Raw genomic sequence first — 6,241 nt, forward strand, 5'->3', positions numbered from 1 at the left:
TTAGAAGGATGATTCAAAAACCAACACGCTAAGAATGAAATTATTATCCTTTAACTACCAAGCAACGAGGTTGCTGGGAGTATTGATTTCACACATCTCAATTCATTTGTCAGTATTCCGGTTGCATCAACACGAGGGCCGAGGAATGACTAATGATGGTGAGAAGTATCACTACGTCAAAATTCATGAGAGTTGGTGCAGTTCTCATGACAATTCTGACATAAAGGGGTAATACTCCAAGGTAGAACAGAACCAAAAGCTGGATTGGCATTTGATCTGCGGCATACAACTTCTTTGACTCAATCCTGGATATGGAAGAGGTACCGGAGTTTGTTTCTCCAAGTCATTCAGGACAGAATGGCTTGACGGACCACAAGGGTAATAGGCATCGATAAACGAATGCATGCATACCCTTGACTATCAATTGATAGACGAAGGTCAGTAGACAACTAAAGAGGGACAACTCAAAGGAACATATAATTTTCTGAGTTGTGGATGCATAGATTAGTATGTCGAGTGAGATCAACATTTCTTCCAGATAACCCATGCAGAGAGGTAGGACTGGCAGAGTCACGATTTATGAATGGAGATCTCCTCAAGAGTACTCTAATTGTGATCTTTTGATCCAATAAACATCTGCCAATAGCGGTCCATAGTATTTGGAAGAAGGAAATACCACGGACCTCGAGGACTATCGCAAAGTTACTAATATCCTGAAGGAACTAGCAAATACTATCAACATGAAGTAAGTAGAGTGAATCTCGGGTTCAAAACCAAGAAATAGAATACCTACTACCAAGTAGCATCACGGGATGCTTCCGAGAATAAAAGCCAGAATCATCACACTGGGAACACAGATCATGGCTAGACCACTAGATGATCCCCTGAGACACCTAAGGTCATAATAATAACTCCAACATAAAGGTCGAGGCAGTAGAATACCTCAACTCAACAATTAGTGTGATTGAGCTGGCATAAAGGAACATCGAAACCAGAGGGAAAGGATTTGCAAATGCATCAGACTACTTAGAAACCTAGAATGACTCGGACAGCATAACGGCTGTAAATGCTCAGAAAAGATTTGAGACATTCACAAAAATGGTGGCATAACCACTCAGAGGCACAATATCAAGGTCTCGAGATCAACAGTTAACATACGGAAGTAGTAGGAACTGAACTGAGACTTAAACCCAACAATCTTAAGTCTACGGATTAGTAACACGTGATCCTGATAGAAAGAAGAGATAGCCTAGTTCTTAATCCCTGTAGAAGAGAAGATGATGACTCAGATCAGAAGGCCATGAGGTATAAGGAGTAAAAAGAGCCTTACGTTCCATCCCACAATCAATTCCCTTATATAACTAAGAATTTCTAGACTCAACTTTGACCAGTTTGGCTTGGTAATCCTACAGGCAGTCAAGCTCTGATACCAACACTGTCAGGACCCCGACTCAATGCCACATCGATCTAGCATGTAACACCTCATATCACTTTGCGGCCTCACGCACGGTATTTCCACGGGTGACGCCTTACCTTTGCCCGGGACCGTTTGCGCCTTTTGGCACACGTATATGATAGTGTGGCTAGCATCCATATGATAAGGAGCCCGGGCTGACATGGCTAGTCGTAAACCCAAAGTGGCACAGACTTACAGGGACAGGCATCCATGACCCAGCATCGAACGTGTCGGTCATCAGCGAGTGAATCCAGGCTGTAGCACTGGGCTAGCAGGACTCCGGTGAACCGGGCTGTAGCAGGCTAACAGGACTCCGGTATTCATCGCGTGACATTTCCCCGAAGGGACAGACACAGGAACGAAGAAGGACACATGCCGGCCAGCCTAAGTGTTCCGGAGCAGTAGCAAGCTACCATGGCTCGGTGGAAACACTAGGAGACATTTCCCGGTAAGAGAGGCTACTAAAGATAAACAACTAGATAGTCAGATCCCACACATACCAAGCATTTCAATAACATACACACAATATGCTCGATATATGCAAATACAACATGGCATCACAACATGACTCTATGACTCAAGTAATTTATCAATAGGCTCTGAGGAGCGAGATATTACAACATGGGTCTCATGACCCAACAATCAGAGCATACAAATCAAAGCACAAGCGGAAGCTATCATGTCTGGGTACAGACATCTATAACTAAAAAAGGCTGAGAAGCCTGACTATCTACCAGATCCTGCCGAGGCACAAGATCGTAGCTGAGGTAACAAGCTAAACGTCGAAGACCACGCGGAAATACTAGTGAGACTGAAGTCTCTCTGCAAAAACATAAAATAGGCAAACGTGAGTACAAATGTACCCAGCAAGACTTACATCAGAACTATCTACATATGCATCATTATCAACAAAGGGATGGTGGGGTTTAACTGCAGCAAGCCAGCTTTGACTCAGTGGCTATCCTGAACTACGACTGCAAGTAACTCTTTTGAGGTGGCGCACACGAGTCCACATATTCACCATATCAATACACCACTATGGATCCGCTCCCGTCTCCCTACGAGAACGCCATCCATAGCACTCACGCTTATCTTGCGTATTTTAGGGTATCCACTTTCACTTGTCTATGAACTGATATAAGCAACCCAGAAGTCCTTTACCGCGGACACGGCTATTCGAATAGATGATGTTAACCCTGCAGGGGTGTACTTCTTCACACACGCTCTCACCACTTATCGCCGTTTACACGACATGTACTCGGCAACCTTCAAGCGGAAGCCCAACGTGGGTGTCGGCCACGGCCTACCTAAACACTCAAGTCTCTAGTCCAGGTTTATCGCCTATTCGGGTTCCATCCATGAGGAGATCCGGCCGGAGTTTCGCTCACAGCCCCAAACGATGTGAATAGGGTTCCCGAGACACCAAACGGGCGCCCGGTACACCGTGCCACGTGCCTACCGCATCACAGCCCACCCCTACGGTCAGCGCTGTGCACGGCCTCCAGCATACTACAAACACCAGAAACTACTTGCAACTCCTGGACAGAGGACAAGGGTGATCAAGAAGCCGAGAGGGTCCATTGGTTTCGGGCCCAATGCGTGGTAGTAGCTGAATCATGGATCACAAACACAGAACTCAGTTCCTGAGGACGGCTGCAATGAGACAACCCACCATGTACTCCTACATGGCCTCTCACCGCTACCTTTACCAAATCGTGTTCACACGCTTAGCTCACACACCGTAGGACATGTTCACACACCTCTGATTCATCCCGGATGAATCAGACCTGACTCGACTCTAAGCAGTAGCGGGCATGACAAACAAGCATGAATGAGTAGGCACAACAGGGCTCAAACAACTCCTACTCATGCTAGTGGGTTTCATCTATTTACTGTGGCAATGACAGGTCATGCAAAGGATAAAGGGGTTCAACTACCGCAGCAAGTAACAGATGAATCGGTGTTGTCCTAATGCAGTAAAAGAGAGAAGGAGCAAGAGAGTGGGATTTTATCGGAATGAACAAGGGGGTTTTGCTTGCCTGGCACTTCTGAAGATAACATTGAGTCTTCATCAGTGTCAACGATCACAACATCGGAACATCCTCTACCGGGAGGGAACAGATACCGACAACAAAGAAGAAATACAATCAATGCAATGCACAATACGATGCATGCTCATGACATGGCAATATGAATGTGTTTTGAGCTAATGCAACTAGCAACAGATTAAATGAAGTTGGTTTGAATATAAGATTCAAATTCAAACTCCATATGTGATTATTCAGATGCCATTTATATGATTTGTGCTAAACAGCACCTATAAGTTGTTCTAATATGCATGAAAATAGTACAGATGGATAGATTGGATTTTTCTGGTCATTTTTCATATATAATTTATCTCATTTGGAGTTACGGTTGAATTTCTATGATTTTTAGAAGTTTTAGGCATTTTCTGGAATTTCCTGAATAAGAACAAATCCAGAAAACATTACTGCGTCATCCTGACGTCATGATGACGTCAGCAGGTCAATGTGGCACAGTCCGGTCAAACTCTGACCGGTGGGTCCCGAGTGTCAGTGTCTAACTAAACTAACCTAGCTTAGTTAATACTAACCTAACTTAATTAGCCGGGCGGGCCCGCATGTCAGTGAGAGAGAGGGGGGTCAAACCCGGGTCAAACTCGCCGGACTTGACCTGAGGCTCGTCGCCGGCGAGGCCAGGGACGGCGGAGAGCGTCGGGATTCGCCCTCCGATGACCAAAAGAGCGGCGGAGGGGCTCTACGGGATGCCCAGGCTCGCGCGCATCTAACAGGGCCAACGGGAGAAGCTAGGGTGGCCGGAGGCGACGGCAATCATGACGACGGCGGCGGCCGGAGTTCGGGTGGTGGCGGGTTTGGCGCTACGAGCGGTGGTTTGGCGCGCTGAGGGCACTAGGGAGAAGCTCTTGCTCCTCCGCATCCAAAGGAACGGACGGGAGGCCGCGAGGTGGCCGGAGTTGAGCACGGCGTCGACCTCGGTGGCGGCCGGAGCTCGGGCGAGCTCGGAGTCGGTGTTAGGGAGCACGGCAGGAGGCAAAGGGGGGGTGTTACGACCTCCTAGGGTTGCACTGAGCACGGCCGCGTGCTCGGTTGCAGCTCTAGGCAACGGTGGCTACGGCGGCGACATGGCCGGCGGCGAAGAGCTCTCGGCTCCGGTGGATATCGGCGCTAGCAGGAGAAAAAGTGCCAGGGGAGGGAGGGGATCGACGCAGCAGCTCACAGCGGATCGAACGAAGGGGTTTGTGAGCTCGGGGGCGTCCTCGTTGCTGCGAATCGAGCGGCGGCGATCTCCGGCCATGGCGATGAAGACGGTGGTGATGGCGGCGTTGCAGCGCGTCCGTGGCGTCGTGGCTTGTCGAGGAGGTCGGGGACGTCGAGACGGAGCTCGCAAGCACAGCGAGGGGTCGAGGGGGAGACGGTGGCCGCGGCGTTACGGTGGCGCGGCTGCGGCTGCGCTCGGGCGAGTGAGAGAGAGGAAGCAGAGGAGAGAAACAAGGGAGAGGGAGAGAGCGAGGGGGTCCAGGGGGTCGGGGCGGCGCCGAGGAGATGACGCGCGGCGTCGCGGTGGCCAGGCGATGCAGACGAGCAGGGTGGTGGCGTGGCGAGCTCGGGCGCGCGCGCCGTGTCCCTCCTCTGCCTACTGGCGCGAGGAGGAAGGCGACAGGGAGGGGGTAGCGGTGGGCTGGGCCGCTGCTGGGCTGCACAGTGTTGGGCTGCGGGTGGGCTGCCAGGTAAGCTGAGGTAAGTTCTCTCTCTCTGCTTTTATTTATTGTTTTCTATTTTGTTCTGTTTTGTTTTGGTTTAGTAAAATACTAAACCATTTTATAAAATCCTGAAAATAGTTATGTGGCTAGAACTAAAATATACCAAACCACATAAAATGTTCCAGAATTATTGGACATATATTAATTATATATAATATATATATCCAATGCAAATAGTTATTGAATTAACTCAAAGGCCCAAAATAAATGTTTCAGTCACTCCAAAAATATTGGTTTGCACTTTACCTCGTGCCAATATTTTTCAAGCTGAAAAGGAACATTTTCTTGGACTTGTTTGAGAAGATTTTAATGTTGATCATTTTTAGAAGGTTTCTGAGGCTTTGAAAATTCCCCAATTCAAATTTCATTTGAATTAAAACATGATGCTCACATGAGGTCTAGCCTAGTGCATAACAGGACCAGGGATGTGACACATCCAGGGTGAGACTTTTCTCCCCGGACAGATCTTTGTATTCGGCGGCTTTGCACTGCGGGCCAATTCACTTGGCAATCTGGAGCAGATCGAAAGCTACGCCCCTGGCCATCAGGTCAGATTTGGAAGCCTAAACTTCACGGCGTATATCCGCGGAGACTTGATCTTCGAGGGATCCGAGCCGCAGCCGAGCGTGCAGCACTGTCACGATAGGCATGATCTAACTCTGCCGCCGGACAGTACCTGGAGGCCGCACACGAATTCGCTCCGACCCATAGTCCGGAGCCGATTGCGCAGATCAAGGACGGGTGGCTGGACACCGCCTCGGAAGCTGCAACTTCCACGGCGATGGAGCCGAACACTGACCATGTCCCTCACAAAGCTCATGACTCCGAGGTGCCGGACTCCGAACCTCCTGTGCCCCTGCCAATCGAATCTGATTGGGCGCCGATCATGGAGTTCACTGCAGCGGACATCTTTTAGCACTCTAAAGCATCCTAAATTCACTCCTTTGGCGACATCCTAAATTCGCTAAAGCATCTCTCGCTAT

The sequence above is a fragment of the Triticum dicoccoides genome, chromosome 5B (assembly GCF_002162155.2).
Source record: "Triticum dicoccoides isolate Atlit2015 ecotype Zavitan chromosome 5B, WEW_v2.0, whole genome shotgun sequence".
In the NCBI taxonomy this organism is placed as follows: Eukaryota; Viridiplantae; Streptophyta; class Magnoliopsida; order Poales; family Poaceae; genus Triticum; species Triticum dicoccoides.